General features: G+C 35.5%; 1 protein-coding gene across 30 annotated transcripts in view; it reads right to left on the bottom strand.

Moving 5' to 3' along the window:
• Positions 1–17,561, bottom strand: part of Ptprd (protein tyrosine phosphatase receptor type D) — a 2,217,081-nt gene that overhangs the window by 1,607,422 nt on the left and 592,098 nt on the right. For 29 of the 30 annotated variants that reach the window (XM_057783903.1, XM_057783917.1, XM_057783909.1 and 26 more), the window contains exon 3: positions 16,716–16,785. The exons of the other annotated variant lie outside the window; for it this stretch is intronic. The gene's annotated coding sequence lies outside the window, so the exon portion shown is untranslated. The remainder of the gene's footprint in view (positions 1–16,715; positions 16,786–17,561) is intronic. 30 annotated transcript variants of the gene reach the window in all.

Genomic DNA, 17,561 nt, shown 5'->3' with positions numbered 1-17,561 from the left:
GACAAAGGGTAATCACCAGATGCTTGCAAGCTAGTTACACTGTAAAGGCAGCAGAACCAACCAAAAACAGAGAACCGGTCCCAGACAGAACAGAACAGAAGTTGAGGATCCATATCTGAGATTGTCCATTGACTTCAATACACGCACCATGGCAAATGAGTGTAAGCCTCTACACACAAATGTACACAAGTTCACACACACACACACACACACATACATGCCATGTGTACACTAAGGAAATAAATAAAAAATTCAAAATACAAATTTTATGGCAAGTAAAAACACATCACATGGGTTATCACATTTACTGATAAAATTTTAGTACTGGATAATCCTCAGTTGTTTTTGATGTTAAATATTCCCTAGAGTACTAAACCTTACTCTACTGTGGTAGACAGATAGTTCACAGTATTGGTGCTATATACTTAAGAAGTAATAGCAGGGTAAATTTAATGTTATATGGTTTTGGCTGTAATAAAAATGTCCCCTAGAGTCCCGAGACTGGAGTCTTGATGTATTGTTTTAACAAGAATAGTATTAAATTGAAATCTGCCTTCAGGATGAAAAATATAGAGAAAATGTGGAAAATTCATCAGATGTACAGAGCGACTACATGAGTGAGCTTTGCAGCAACGACTAAACAAAAATTAAACTGTAAAGGAGGATAATTCAAAAGCCTTTCTTCTGTGCAGGGTAAATATTAATAAAGGAATAAACAAAGAGAGGGAAACTCCAACCAAACCTTCAAACACATATCTATATATGGAAACGAACATCAAATGAATACCTTAATAGAAGACAGTATGCAATCATAAGTAATTACATCTCTAACTTTGTTAATAAAACACATTTTCTTAATTCACTTAGCTAAGCAGCTTCAAGTCAATGCTGGGTGTTAGCACTGTTAGAATGGTATTTACATTGTACGCCACTAGCCAATAGGATAGATGTGTATGAAATAAATTTGATTTCCATGGACGATGTTTCTTTAGTACACAGATGGCAATCAGGGGGATAAAAACTACTGTGTTGAAAGTTATCTGTCGTCTTTCAGAGGACAAACGCTATTTACTGTCATAGGTAATGAATCCTGTGAGGAAGCTGGACGGGGACAATAAGTTGACAGACCTGCAGTAGCAACAGCTTCATTGCAACCTTGTTGCTGTTTTTTTCTAAGAGATGCCAATAACAAGGCATTCACACTGTCCTCAGCTTTTACAATAAGAATCTGTGAATTTAAAAAAAATATGCTGGTTTGTTTTATAGATAAACATACCATAACTCTTGCTTCCAGGGTAAATTGGGCTTACTGATTATTGTGGTGTTTTGAAAGCAATTACATTCATAAGTCTCCTTTTGAGTGTTTCTTTCTTGTGACTGTGGATCTGGTGTAAGTGCTCAGCTACTACCCTAGTACCATGCCTGCCTGTGTGCTGCTGTTCTTCCCAGAATGATAGTTATGGAGTCACACTCTGAAACTATAAACCCCTAATAAAGTAATTCTTCTATAACTTGTCTTGGCCATAGTATCTTATCACAGAGTCTGAAAAGTAAATAAAAAAATTGTACCAATGTAATTGTTAAATTTAGCTAAAAAACAGACATATTCATCTATTGATTAAATCTGCTAAAATACTTAAACACACTGATAAACTAATTATGGAATTGTATTTTATGAAATTATACTTATTGCCCTCAGACAGACACTCTTTCACTGAAACTTTTCTTGTCTCTACCTCTTGCAATCATAGGATTATCGATGAATTCTACCATGATCGGCTTTTTATGTGGATACTGAGGTTAGAACTCGGGTTCTCATGCTTGAACAATAAATGTTTTACCAATCGAGTCATATCCTTAGCATTGATAAACATTCCCTAGTTGTCCTCTGACCTCTACACATGCCCCATCCCACACAGAGACATACATACACCCGCACTACACAGAATAAATGAACAAATTACAGAAACATCAGAGTGGTTAAATAACAGAAGATATAATGCCTTATATTCATGAATAACAGATTTCAGTACATGAACAATCTTAAAACTATTTTAAGTCACATAGAAGTCATGTTATTAAATCCAAAAGGATTTATTTCTCTTTTTTCTTTTTTTAATTACAAATATACAAAAGTGCTGCATTCTCAGAAAAAGGAAAAAGCTTCGTGTATTTTCAGTAAGGGGAAAATGAACAACTGATCTTCAGAATCTAGAAAAATTAAGAAAAACCCCAAACTGCCACAACCTATATGAATTAGGACTTACTTTTTTCTGGTCACAGGGCTTGAAGAAATGACAGGCACATATACAGAAAAGGTGGGACTGGATGGGTCAGTTCCTCAGATGAAGATGCAGCAAAATCACCTGGGAACTCAGCATATTTGTTATATACAACAGGAACAAGGAGGTGGGCAGCCAATCTGGATAGGGTGTCTTTGGAGGCCAGGGTTAGGCTGCAGCCATCCAGGATGAGGAAGTTGCTGACAGTATTTTCTGAATACACTGTCAACATCTGTATTTTTGGACCAGAGGAAGGCCTTGCCTTTGCCACGGGTCCATGGCATTTAGGATCACAGCATTCTGTACCTGGCTATGATCATGTCAACAATGCATTTTCACTCTGAACTTCATCCACTTCCCACAGAAAGTAATGTCCAATGACTTTTTCAGTGCTGATACCCACATTAGAGAAGTATTGCTAGTGTTCCAAACATGAGTACAGGCTCTCCAGTGACTGCCAGCCTAAACCCAAATGTAGGGTCAAAGCATAATGGTGGTTCATTCTACACAGGAACCCTAACCCTAACCCAGGGGCACAAGATCAGCACCATGCAGAAGTGTCTGTATTCCATGTGCACATTTAAAATGCATCTGTGGTTGCTACATTTTCAGTAATGCTTTTTTACATTTTAGTCTAGGGGAAATGGAACTAATATGAGAAAAATTAGAGAAAATATGACTCTAAATGGAGTTTTATTTCATATTTATTTTTATAGTTGAAGCAATTTGGCTTCTATGATAGGTGCTATTATTTGAAACTTTATTGCCAGAAGTAGAAAAATAACATTAAAAATATAAACAATTGGGCCCTTCCCCAGATGTACTGGCTATCCATCGTCCTGTTAAAAGTGACTCAGCCCAACGTTAACAGATGACGACTTCAGACATTCTTCTTGACCTCACAAAGCTGAAGTCATTCATTTGGGGAAAAAGTGCTATGTTTCTGCAATATGTAAGATAATAAGCCCAAAATTGAATGAGTGAGATAAGAGATGGAACTAAGTGACAACAGAAGTGGTGAGCGGTCACCTTCTCATGCTATTTGTGGTATGACAAGGAACACAATAAGAAGAAAGTTGTTATTTGGGTAGTAGAAACTTTTTTAAAAAAATGTTTATTTATTTATTATATATACGATATTCTGCCTGTGTGTATACCTGCAGGCCAGAAGAGGGCACCAGACCCCATTACAGATGGTTGTGAGCCGTCATGTGGTTGCTGGGAATTGAACTCAGGACCTTTGGTAGAGCAGGCAATGCTCTTAACCTCTGAGCCATCTCTCCAGCCCCCTAGTAGAAACATTTTTAAACAAGCACATTTTTAAGACATTCTTCCAGGAACCCAAGAATCTCACTTCAGGTCTCACCTCTGATAGTTCCTACTATTGCAGTACTACTCCCAGTACCAAGATTAAAACACATGAAGACTTTGGGGCAAACGACACCAAACCCATGACACCCTGATCCCTTGGCCTTAGGAGGGTAGCTTCCTGCATTTTGACGTTTGGTGCCCTTCGTAAAGTCTATGCATCCACATGAGCACTGTTTCTTCTTCTTCTTCTTCTTCTTCTTCTTCTTCTTCTTCTTCTTCTTCTTCTTCTTCTTCTTCTTCTTCTTCTTCTTCTAATATTCATAAATTTTCTTTTTTATTTTATTTTTATTCTTTTTTAATTAAAATTTCCACCTGTCCCCGTTTCCCATTTCCCTCCCCCTCCTCCCAAATATTGCCCCTCCCCCCACTCCCCTTTCCCTATCCCCACTCCTCTTCTCCTCCCCCCACTCCATTCCCCCTCCCTCTCGATACTGAAGAGCAGTACAAATTCCCTGCCCTGCAGGAAGACCAAGGTCCTCCCACTTCTATCTAGGTCCAGGAAGGTGAGCATCCAAACAGGCTAAGCTCCCACATAGCCAGTTCATGTATTAGGATTGAAACCTAGATGAGCACTGTTTCTTACAACAGTCCTTCCAAATGGTTCTAAAAGGTGAATTTGATTTGTTATTATTGTTGTTGTTTGTATTGTTCTTATAGGGATCACTAATATGGCTCCACAAATTATAGTTATTTAAAAACCAATTTCTTTTCACTTCATTAAGAAAATTCTTTCAATAAGTTATGGTACAACTCATGTGTCCACTATCATTTTCTACTAAGTGATGGGGTCTGCATATAGAAAACCTAACCTTCTCCCCTTCTGTCGCTATTGGATGGAGGTTTTCTGTAGATATTTTCATATCCAGTTTGTTTTCTGATATGTGAGAAAGTTTATCAGGTTTATTTGTAAGAATGATTATATCCAGTCTATTATTCCATAACCTGTACACTTACTGTTTCTTTACTTATTGAAACTTCCTCAATTATATGTGATTTCTTCTTTCCATACTTCCTCAATTTATTTTGGGAGCTCTGTTGTTTAATGAATATATTTAATAATTGTTCATTTATATAATATGTTAATCTTGCATCAATATGAAATATTCTTTAAAACAAGAAAAACATGCCCACTATACAGATGAGAAAACTAGAATTCATGAAATATTAGTACATTCCCACAACTGTAATTTCATTTTGACATTTAAATCACTATGCTCAGTTCTGTGTTCACTTTTCATATTATATTATGCAAAGTGCTAATTTCAACCACACAGCCCAATAACTACAAAATATTCCACGTGGGTGTTGATTTCAAAATTATTGATATATTGTGATTTCTGCTTTGGAAAATCTTGGAGGCATCATGAAGTTAATTGATTTATTTAGGAATAATGTCTTGAATTACAAAATTGTATTTTAATCACCTGTCACTCAGAGTTTCAGTACAGAATTACAAAGTTATCTTTATTCACATCATTTCCAGTCTCGGTGTCTTTCATTAAATAAAAAGGCACATCTTAAGGAAGAGAAAAATGAAATGAGGACGTTGACATCACATACCAACAATAAGACATGAAATAACAATACAGCAAGGCAAGAAGAGAAAATGTTGATTTGAGATGAATATATTTTAATTCTCTGTAAAAACTGTTTGGTATGTATTTTCCCTATTAGTTTTGGCCTCAACTTCCTTCCATTGCAATAAAATCCATTTGCTATGACTAAGTGCATAGTTATTTCTATATTTAACTTTTTCCTCTTGTAATTCAGTAGAATTGCTGTCCTTATTCTACTTTATGGGTTCGTTAAATTGTGCTTCAGTTAGCACTTCACCTCATTGAATTGTATGGTCTTTCTAAGTAACTAAAATGCCTTTGAGACATGAGGTTTGCAAATGATAATAGCCAAATTACATTTACTGGAGAGTACCATTATGGATAATCAAGTTGAAGTTATTTCTGTAGACAGGTGTCTTTCACATATGTATGACACTCTCCACATCTATCTGGGAAGCTCTCAAATAATTTACTTTTATGTCTCTCAGTTTCAATTGAATTTTATCTGCCTAATGGCTTGGGAAATGGTTATGGTTAACAATAATTCAGAACTGACCTTTTCAGAATTATCCACATTTTCATTGGATTCTCCAGCAAGTCTTCTAATTGAAATTGTCAGCAACAAAAACATGTTCACTAGCAGCTGCTGAGGTACATTCTATTACTATTGCTATTACACTAGATAAATATTTAAATAGTTAAGAAAATCATGTCAAGAGAACAACGTCCCCCCATAGAAATATGTTACTGTGTCCATATAAAAATATTCAAATTAATTGTCCTTCTTTTGAAGAAAAGCCTATAAAAACCTTTAAAATTGCTGTGATGTCACAGGTTCTTGGTCAGCTGAGATGTCATAAGAATGTAAGAAGGTTTGGATTTTTATATAGAAATTAGAAAAGTCAGCCAAAGCTTTAACTCTACAATGTGCCCCCACGTGGGACTTAAATTATGCATCACAAAGTAGTTAAGCAAGTGCTTGGTAACTCCTATGTATTAGGAGGAGGAAAAGATTATGGGGAGGGTCTGTGTAAAGGAGAAGAAAGAGCCCATAACAGCAAACAGCAGCTGTGATATTGGTAAGAAATTCAATGCTTCTTTATGTTCAGTTTAGAAATTGAATGTATTTTTTATTATAAAATATCACAACATTCTTATGAAGCTGCTCATTTTTATTCAAAAAATTGTTATAATATATAAAATATTTTAAGAAAGCCTTGGATTACTTTAAGCTCATACTTATTTCAGAAGAAAGACATTGGAAAAGATTGAATATTAATCTGCATTTATTCTTTGAATAGTCGAAGATGTATTGTTAGAAACATAAGAATCTCTTTATGAAATGTGAGCTAATTTAATTCAATTCTAATTTAATTCTAATTTAATTCTAATTTAATTTAATTCTAATTCAATTCTAATTTAAATCTAGCCAGTTTGGATGCTCACCTTCCTAGACCTGGATGGAGGGGGGAGGACTTTGGACTTTCCACAGGGCAGGGAACCCTGACTGCTCTTCAGACTGGAGAGGGAGGGAGAGAGGAGTGGGGGGAGGGGGAGAGGAGTGGGAGGAGTGGGAGGGAAATGGGAGGCTGGGAGGAGGCGGAAATTTTTTTCAATAAAAAACAAAACAAAACAGAATAACCAACATTACTATGCCTTTAATTTCCCAAGAAATCATTGTTTACAACCTAAGAGAAATGTGTAGCTTTAGATTTAACTATGTAATATTCTGTGTCCCTTGCCCACAAACTACAGCCAAAATGATGATACAGGGAAAGAAGTGCCGAATTTAGAGTCAAGTTTGCTCTTGTTGTAAGCTATGCCAAAAAGAAATCTCTTTCTTCATTCCTTAGGTGACAAGACATCAACAGGACAATCTCGGGTCCCTACTGCACACACTGGTTTCTAATAGTTTCAGATCTTCCTGTCCCACCACAGAAAGTGGAAATCCAAGATAATTGCATTAAGTTGGTTTATAAACTTGACAGATAATATTTGAGAGCATCTCCTGAAGTCTGGTGTAAAGAAGGTAAGATGTATGAAAAAACCGAACATTCACAGAGAAGGTTCTATGTGTCAATCACTTGTAGCACTCTCCCTTTGTATAGAAATCTAGAGATGGCAGAACTACGAGAAAGAGGCTCACTCGCCTTCCTCATGTTAGGATTAATCAAACCTGGAGTCGATTTGATGATGAAACTGGTAGTGCTAATCTGGTCTCTAACTTCTTTCCCCCCAAAAAATCCCAATGACAGCATGCTAGCTCACCAGTTTACCTAGTGAACAACAAATGCACCCTTGCTGTATTTGAGCCATTGGGAAACACCATCCTTCCCATGAAGATATGACGTCACAATGCTGCTGACTGAGCAATTAACCGAAAGGAAATGAGACATAAATTAAAAGCTTACAAACACAAGTTTTACAGAGTGGCTATTTCATTATAAATTATGAGAAAAATCATTCAGCTAATTTACTGCAGTTTATGTAGATTGGGTGAATTAAGATTTACATTGGCCAAATTTTATTTTAACTACTGGAAAGAATAAAATGCTATAGATGGGAGCCAAAATCCTAAATTCCAATTTAAAAATGGTTTCCTTTGCTAATTGTTTTCATGTTCTCAATAATTCACCACTATAAAGCTGTGAGCTTACTGAATTATACAGACATAATTAGGTTGTTCTGTTAAAACACTTTATGTCTCAGTATTTTTATGACTCCAAAAACTTTACATTGGTTTTTTATAAATGTGCCCCTGGATGAGATTGCATTCTATATTAGAAAATAAAATTGCACTAAAAATTTATATTCTCAAGTTTGAAAGTTAAAATAAAAATAATATTTTATAATTTAATCAGTGTTTATAAAGCACAAAATCAGAGAGATTTTTTTGAAAATGACTGAATATACACAGACTGTCAATTCCTGTGTCACTATTATGACTAATTAAACTAGAAAAATATCTGTAAATAGATCACAGATATTATTAAAAATTTCTTGAAACCACAGTGTTTCAAATACTATTATCATAAGAATTTTAAATATAACTATCTATGATGGTGCCTGCCTTTAATCTCCATATTTGAGAGACAGAGACAGGAGAATCCTTCCAAGGGTGGCCTCTTCTACACAGTGAGTACCAGGACAGAGAAGCTATCCAGTGAAATCCTATGTCAGAAATAATAAACAAATAACTTTAAATGTTACTATATACTGTAAACACTATACGCACATCCCATTTCAAAGCAGTTTCTCGGTCTCCATACAGCAAAGTCATGTCTCTGTTCTAGTCCAGTTTCCTACAAATATTTCCAGTACCGGAGATATCAAAGAATCTTCAAGGCCATATTGCAGGTAGGTGTTTTTTTCTAATTGGCTCTGTAGTCTTAAAAGTAAGAACACCTGCCCATCCCTAGTCACAACAAAGTCAACTTTGCCTGTAACTTCTTTCACAAACTTTGAAGGAGAAAAACGGTATTTTCTTCAAAAGCCTGTGCTTTTAACTTGTCATCTCATGCACTTTTGTATCTGCTCTTGTTCTTTCCCATATTCTCTCCAGGTGAACAGAAACACTTCTTATGTTCGGATAAAGTGTGAGCTACATGACAGCATCATGAAACATCAGCGTCCTCAATTTTGTTAAGTTCTCTGTTGTCTTTCTTATCAACCACAACAACTCAAATGCTGCATTCCATTGCAAGTTAAGCCCAAAGTAAAAATGATTCCAAATTCTTCAGGCTCAACATAAATGCATCCTGAAATTAGAGATGATATTTAATATAAAGTGGGGCATTTTTCTGTTCATGACGTCTTTATCTGTTCTTACAGGTTTGGGTCCTAGATGATACAGCTGTTAACTGTTTCAAAATATACTTTAGTTAACTGTTTTAAAATACACATTCTTCTAATGGAAACTTTAATTGGTATTTGCTTGCTATTTATATTTGGAATTTTATGAGTTATTTCAATCATAGTTACTTCCTGTATTTTGTGATAGTAATATATCTTCCACTACTTAAATAAGCAACTTCAAATGTTCTACGACTGTACAATTTACTATTTTGAATGTCATAAAATGAGTTTAATACAAGATAACTGTTTACAATGTGTAAATTATGATAATCATTTGTCATTTTAATTTTCCCTGTAATAAATTTGCATACTATCTTATAATAAAGTCTTTTAGATTTCCTTTCTTTTGAAAAGATTGTTTTCCTCTGACAACCATTTCTATGTGTTGTTTATTATGGTTTCCTGTTTAATATGAGTATCTGCTGTCTTGACAAGGAAAAAACTTATAGTCTATATACTTTTTTGATGACAATCTCCCAGAATTTTCATTGTAAGTATATAATGAACTCTCATAAGGCAATATTTGAAGGAAGACAAAACTCCACCTTCTATTTCATGTTGTAAGCAGATCCCGCAGTTCAATTTCCCCATGTGTTTTAGCACTAATCCTACAAATTTTCCAGTTTTTGAATCCTTCAAGGGATTTTGAAATTATTATCATTAAGCAATTTTATCTGAGAATAATCTATATTAAATTATAAGCACTTGAAATGCACATAATAGCAACTTTTTCACATCCAAATGTATTGTAGGTTTGTAAGATTTCTACCAACTTTAGTGGTAGATTTCTCATTCTTTTCAATGTTCTTAATGATCAAACAGATATGTAAACTGTAACTATCATTTAAATCTGTCACCTACTTTGAGATAATAAGAAATCGTATGTCTGAAGACTCCCTGGAGAGAGAATTGTCCTGAAGGCCTCCACTGACTTCAAGAATTTGAAGGATGATGAATGCATCTCAATATGAGAGTGGAGCAGAATGAGAAGGGATGGTAGAATAAACAACTTTGTTAAAGTTGGGGTGACATTTCAATATCACTCTTGGATAAATGCAAAAGGTGAAAAGAACCTTATACAAAGAGGGTCAGGCAGACAAAATACCTTAGGAAAAAAAAATGTACAGGTGAGGCAAGAAGCATTTTGTTAGGGAATGTTTAAAAGGAATGACCGATACTGCCAAATCTTTAGAGATTGATGATGCTTCTGGAGAAACCCAAAATCCACTGACGAGAGATACTAGCTTTAAATACCTACAGATCCTGGCCATGACAATCAAGTAAGCACCTTACCACACAAGATAGTATTGTTCACAGTGATACCACTTGGTACTTGTGGACTGTTACAGGATCTGGCCCACATGGACAGTCAGGGAAGACAAGCCTCAGCAGGGAATAATCAGAGCCTTAACAAAAATTCACATTGTTTTAAATATTAAATATTGAAAATTATAATGTCCATTTTTAATTTTTTAAAAATTACAAGGAAAGTTCTGGATCCTACTTCAGTTTCTCACGAAGTGAATTTAAAATGGCTGTAGTACCAAAAGAATTTACTATCTCAGTCTATGCTCAGCTTTACAAATCTTAGTAATAGTCCTGCATTCACCAGAGGGCAACAGTTTTATAACAGCACATGTCTGAACTGCCCACACTTTCAGAGAATCTGATATTATTTGTTACAGGCTTGACATAACCAATGTGATGTGGTTTGGATTCCGGGTGCATTATACATTTACAAGAATTCATTCCTCAGAAAAGGAAGTTGCGGTCCCATAAGCATGGAAGACATTTGGTTTAGTGATGCCCAATTTTAAAAAAGACATGAGAAGGAAGTGAAACAGTAGCACACCACAAAGCCTACAGCTCTTCTCAGGTGACAGAGAAATAGTACCAATCGATGTTAACATCCCATTAAGCCAGCCAGAAAACCAGAGAATGCAATGTCTGCAATATGAAGCACTCCTCTAGAGACGTGGCCTTGGTAGAATAAATAAAAGGGGGTAAATCCTTCTATTAATTCAGTTCCCTCAGACCATTGATAGGAATTGTAAAGTCAGTTTGCTGAAAGTAACAAGAACGTTGGGATTGAGTCTCCTGTAGATTACCATCAATGCAATGAAATACAATTATAAGTTTTAGTTCATTATGTATATGGAGAAAAGTAAATTAATTAGTATCTGGAGAAAATGATCAAGAAATTCTGCCATGAATTAAAAACAGTTGTTTAAGTTGAAAGCAAGTATTAAGTCTAGAGTTGATGAGTGGTATACAGTTTGCAGTTTTCTTTTGGTGACACTGAAAAATGAGTCCCGTGTTTATAAATACAGATGAGTACTTCAGAGAGAAGCATTATGTATCATTCATGTCACATTTTGGTCATGATAAATGTGTGTACAAATGTGCCAAAATACACTGACTAAATATGTCATTATATTTTAAAATTAATAGGAGAACCTAATGCTTTATTTACTTATTGATGAATTATATAAATAATGCTTATAGATTATACACACACATATGCATGCACACACACATATGCATACAATGGCTCTAGAACTGTTCTCTCTGATAGTACCACACATTGGAAAATGTACATCATGAGCTTTTCAAGGTATGGGATACAATGCAATAGTTGTGTTTCCTTAGTAAGGCATCAGTATCTCTTGTGGATGCCACAACCCATCAATACTGAAATACTTTATAAAAATAAACTGTGTGTAGTGTGCACAGAGTCTGCACATGTTACCCTGTATTCTCTGAAGAATTTCTGGCCACTTTTAATTCTGATTTCAGTTAAAGTGCTATGTAAATTATTACACTGAATTATTTAGAAAAGAATGAAAAGTAACAAAAATAGAGAAATTTTATATGTTCTGTATAGAAGTATGTATTTCTAAATTTAATCCATGATTAGTTGAATCAGTACAGTCCATGGATACTGACTGTTAAATCACATTTACTAGAAAATACCTAAATAAAATTATTAATGCAATTGAAACTTATAATAAATTGAGCCACGATAAATGCTGAAATATTCCAGCATGACCTTTGATGTGGTTAGTGTTCAGTAAATGTGGCACAAGGTCAGGTCATCTGGGAAGAAGTAACTACATTAATAAAATCTTCCCTCCTGTGAGACCTTTTTTGATTAACAACTGGTGTGGCAGGGCTCAGCTCACTATGGAAGATGCCACTTCTAGACATGTGGTCCTAAAGTGAATAGAAAACAGGCTGAGCAAGCTGTTGAGATCAAGTCAGTAATGCAGCATCCTCCTTGGCTTCTGCTTTCAACCCTGTCTCTAGGTTCCTGCCTTGAGCTCCTTCCCTGAATTCCTTTGGTATGGACTGTGTTGTGGAATTGTAATATTAAATAAAACCCTTCTCCACAAGTTTCTCTTCATCATGGTGTTTTATGACAGCATTTTAAACCAAAACTGATACAGTATTCTATTTGGTATAAGTTACCTTCTTCTTCTAGACAAAATATTTTTCTTTTAGCCCCATTTAATTGATAGTTTTCAATAAAACATATTGGATATGGTTTAAAATACACTGAGTTACATTTTTCATTTCCTATAATATTTGCTAAATATTCAATATTGGTAGTAATAAGATACCATGAGATATTGTAAAATGTAAGAGAGTTTGAAGGATATGAAAACTTCTTCTTCAGACAGAGTACCCCTAAACACAGAGGAATGGGAAGACAAAGATTTTCTTCTTCCAATGATGCACCACTAAATCCAGAGAAATGGGAAGGCCAAGAGTTTCTTCTTCAGAAAGTATACTCCTAAACCTAGAGGAATGGAAAGGCCAAGAGTTTCTTGTAAAGAGAGTGTACCTCTAAACTGAGAGGAATGGGAAGGCAAAGAGGTTTCTACTGGAAAATATGAGTTAAATTATAATTTACCAGAAGTTGAGAAATGAATGTGGTGAGAAATAAATTTGTTGAGTTCTCAGGAATGAGATGTCAGGGGGATAAAATGATTTGCATGTCATGAGTTATGAATCACTCACACTAAAAGACTAGATGAGTGTATCTTTGAAGATATTAAGTGATGAAAGCAGATATCTAAGGGGTGATAAGAGCAAATGCTGACCCTTGAGAGGGGTATCTTGGACAGGAAAAGTACTCAGGCACAAATACCTCAAGGGTATGTGTGTGAGAGAAAGGAGGAGTCCCCACAGATTTCCTCATACTCAAAAAATCTGATAGGAACTAGAGAGTTGGCTCAGTGGCTTAATGCACTTGTTGTTGTTGTAGACAACCTGAATTCCACTCCCATCACCCATAACTGAAGACTTAGGTCCTCTGGAGATACCACAAGTGCTCTTAACTGCTGAACCATCTATCCAGGCTCATAAGTGATTATTATGGCTGTGCTATCTGGTTTCAGGAGAATTACTTCATCGGAAACCTTGAACAATGCTGTTTAAATAGCCATTATGCTCTAGCAGGGTGGTAAACCAAGTTCGTGTGAGATAGCATTCATGCATGTGGTTAGTATCAGACAGCTCAAACAACTTTGGTAAGTGTTTCACTACTAAGAGTACTGAACAGGGAAGTGTGTTTCAAAACGAAGCAATAAAATTGATGAATCTGTTAGTCTATTTAGATGGAGGTCATAAAAGGCCATTTCTAATTTTACAGAAGAGAAAATACACTTCAGGATAATACTTTTAATACGTGCTAGAGAACATGTGTCCTAACTTGGTAGCACAGAAGGTGACTCCTTAAATGGAGACGTTAGATGATCCAGCTGTGTAGAGGAGACTGGAAGTGTGAGTGACTATGGACTCAAAGGATTCTACTGGGATAAGCTTATTGTTAACTCTGATAAAGCAACATTATGGAGAAAATATATCTGTATTTCAGTGAAGTGTGGGGTTTCTAAAGGGATGAACTATAAAATTAACTCTGGTTAAGAAAATATTTAAATAGATTTCAAATTATTTTAGCAACATTTAGTCCTGAATTAAAGGAAATCTCAGATAAGCCTTATGGATAATCAGTAGGAATACAGAGTAATGGTATCTAGACTGGAATGTCCTGAAAGTATCATTTAATATAAAAACTGTTTCTTGTAGACTTGGGCAGGGGTTTGACACATGATTTGTTAGTTCTGCTGTAAAAGGTCACACTAGGGAAACCATGACACTGTCCAGAAGACATTATCCATTGCCCCATGAGAACCACTGCTCATTTTCTTCTAGATTCATGTATGGAAAGACACTGGTTAAAGGATTTTTTACTATACTCTTCTGATATTAATGCCTTTTCTTTATAGTGTAACAACTGCAAGTTTGCCATTGAAAAAAAAAAGAGCCAACAACAATGCTGAGCTAATCTCACTAAGGAATCTTACCACACAGTAGCCATAGTATGGAACTAGAAATTGATTTAGACAGATACTGTGGTGATAGTCTTGTGATATCAGGTTTCTTTCTCAATCACTTGGCAATTTGATTTCCCGTAATAACAACTCGTGAATTCTCCTACTTCCTCAACTTCCAAGAAGTGAGATATTAAAATATACTTACTAAGTATTGCTTCGAGACTCTTCAAACTTTCATTCACAACACCGTATCCATATATATGCATGTATATATTTATAAATATATATACATAATATATATAGAAGTAGTCACATATGTATGCACATATATAATTATAAAATATATTTCTTACCATGACATGTGTCACATCAATATCAATTAAATTCAATTTTCAAAACATGTTGGCATGTATGGTGCTTATATGTATGTGTGTATATAATTTTCATGTTCATAGGTGCATATTGTGGGTTCACAAATATAAGTGTGTGTTTATGTGCATGGACATCTGAGTTGGATTCCAGGAATCATTTTTAATCACTCACTTTGCTCATTGGGGCAGGATCTTTCAGTCAAATGTATAGCTTTCCCAGATGACTAAGCTTGTTAACCAATATTTTCTGGGGGTCACCTGGTATTGAGAGGCTCTACTATTTAGAGGTTGCAGCTTACTGTGGCCTATCAGATTTATCCAAGCTAGGCAACATCAAGGACTCCCTCCTTTCTGCTATTATTTGGAGAAGGTCTCTATGTCCAGATGCCCAACTTATCTCAAGGATGACCCTTGACTTAGTTCCCCACATTCTTTCCCTAATACCATATGTTGAGTAAAGATTCTAGGCACTTTGATAAGCCTGTGCTTCCACTAATGCAGTTATATGGTAGGAAGCTACCACTTAATGCACGTTAGGGTTTGTCCCCAGGCTTTCCAATCTTATATAATTCTTATACTCTGGAATAAAGTTGAGTTTTCTCCCTCAAGTTATCTCCTGGAAGGCTATCTTCATCATATTTATAGCCATATGAACCTTGTTTGCTGCTTCTGTTACCTCCACCCTTTCAGACTGGTAGCCAATAATCTTGAGGAAGAGGAACCACAACCCTTCTTTACGTACTGAAGTTGGAGTTTTAGGCAGGGCCACCAATACCATCCAACATTTGTGTGAGTGATGAGGATACAAACTCTGGTTTCCATACTTGTTTAGCAAGCATTTCAATTACCCAGATCACTTTCTAGTCTCTAGCCTTAGCATTTATAATGGGTGGACATATCTCCTCCAAGTTTCTAGTGCTTAGGGCAGAAGAGGCAGCTAAGTGTTTGAGAAAGAAAACTGCTTTGCAGAGATCCCTGTTTTGTTCCCAGCCCTCACGCTAGGTAGTGTATAACGGTCTGCAACTATAACTCCTGGAAATGAGATGCCCACTTTGAGACTCCTTAGTCATTCACAGTTGCCTATGCACATACCTATACACACATATGCACATGATTAAACTTTAAATTCCACTTTAAGAAAGGGTATCAAAGGTTTCTGGGGAGATGGCTCAGTGATTATGATCACTGGCTGCTCTTTCAGAAAACTCGGGTTCACTTCCAGCACCCACATAGCGGCTCACAACTGTCTGCACTCCAGTTCCAGAGGATATGACACCCTCATACGAACATACTTGCTGGCAAAAACACCAGTGCTCATGAAAACAAATGGTTTTTGCTGATAAAAAGCAATTCATGGTGGTGTATACCTGATAAAAAACAATGCATGGTGGTGTATACCTTGAGTTCTGCATTCAGAGACTGAGGTAGGAGGACTATAAGTTCAAGGCCAGGCTGAAATACACTGTCAAATCCTGTCTTGAAAAATAAAACAAAATGATCTGAGAATAAAGCATGCTTGGAACTGTCTTTTGATAATTTAAGCAATGATATCCTGAATGTGATGCTCATGAGACCTGAAGAAGAATGTGAATGTCACTCTAACTTTAGATCTCTACAAAGATGGCTTTTCCACAGTTGCTTAAAATCTGAGGTATTTCTGACTATACTATTTAAACAAAACTCATCAGCAATGATAGTATAATTCTAGACTCAGAAAATCAACAGTATCTAATCAAGCATATAATTTCAATTTTACAATGACGGCTTTTAAAAGTACTTTTAACTTTAGAATTATTGAAATAGTAGCAAAGTTATGGTCTCCCATTTAACATAATGCTGCAATTCGTGAATGATCTTGACATCTCTATTTCTCTTCTACTTTAAGATAGACATTCAGATCATACAAAACTAAACTCACAAAGAGAAGCATGTAAGACTTACCAAGGAAGAGCCTCCCCTGAAGGGGAGTTGGGACCGGAGGATGAAAAGAGCAAGACTCCTCAAGATTCCCCTGAAGAAGAAAATGGGGACACCTTTAATCCACACCTGTGGGAACTTTGTGCTCCAAATCTAAGTTAGCATTTAGATAAAACACTCTCTGAGTATTTACAGAGTCATGAAATTGATAAGTTACTGTTGAATCTCATAGTATAAAAATGTGAATCTTTCTTAGTTACCTAATGAAAAGTGATATACCTCATAATATTGAAAGATTATGCATAATCCTTAAATATTCACTGTTCTATATGGGCAAGAATTTCTTGACTGACTACAAAACTATTTTCTTTCCCTGAAAGACAATGTAATTTATAAAAACACACTTTCAATTTTCTGTGTGAGATCAGAAAATATGTTTTTGATTATCTGAATTTCAATGGGATGTAAAGATGTCAGAATTTCACCTAATATTAGCCAATGAATATCCAGAACCTTTCTCCCCAAAACATGACACATTCATCCATCAAATTTTGAGGATTATCTGAAGACTTCTAATTTACTACTCAATTTATAGACATGTATTTGGAAATTTGACCACTTTTCTGTTAACAGTATAAAACACTGAGTCCACAAGTACAGACAACAATGTGTATAGAATGCCCTCCATATGTGTGAATGAAACACACATAAATTAGTAGCTGACTATTTATCAGCTAAGCCAAAAAAACCAAAAAAACAACAACAACAAAAAATCTGCAATCCAGCGGTTCACACAATACACTATGTTTAATGGCAGAAGGTAAACTATACGGCAAAAGTGGTTAGAACAAAGGTAGCACTCCGGGTTGA

The sequence above is a fragment of the Chionomys nivalis genome, chromosome 11, assembly GCF_950005125.1.
Source record: "Chionomys nivalis chromosome 11, mChiNiv1.1, whole genome shotgun sequence".
NCBI classification, from domain to species: Eukaryota; Metazoa; Chordata; class Mammalia; order Rodentia; family Cricetidae; genus Chionomys; species Chionomys nivalis.
The sequence above is the reverse complement of the archived record's forward strand: the minus strand, read 5'-3'. Positions and strand labels throughout refer to the sequence as shown.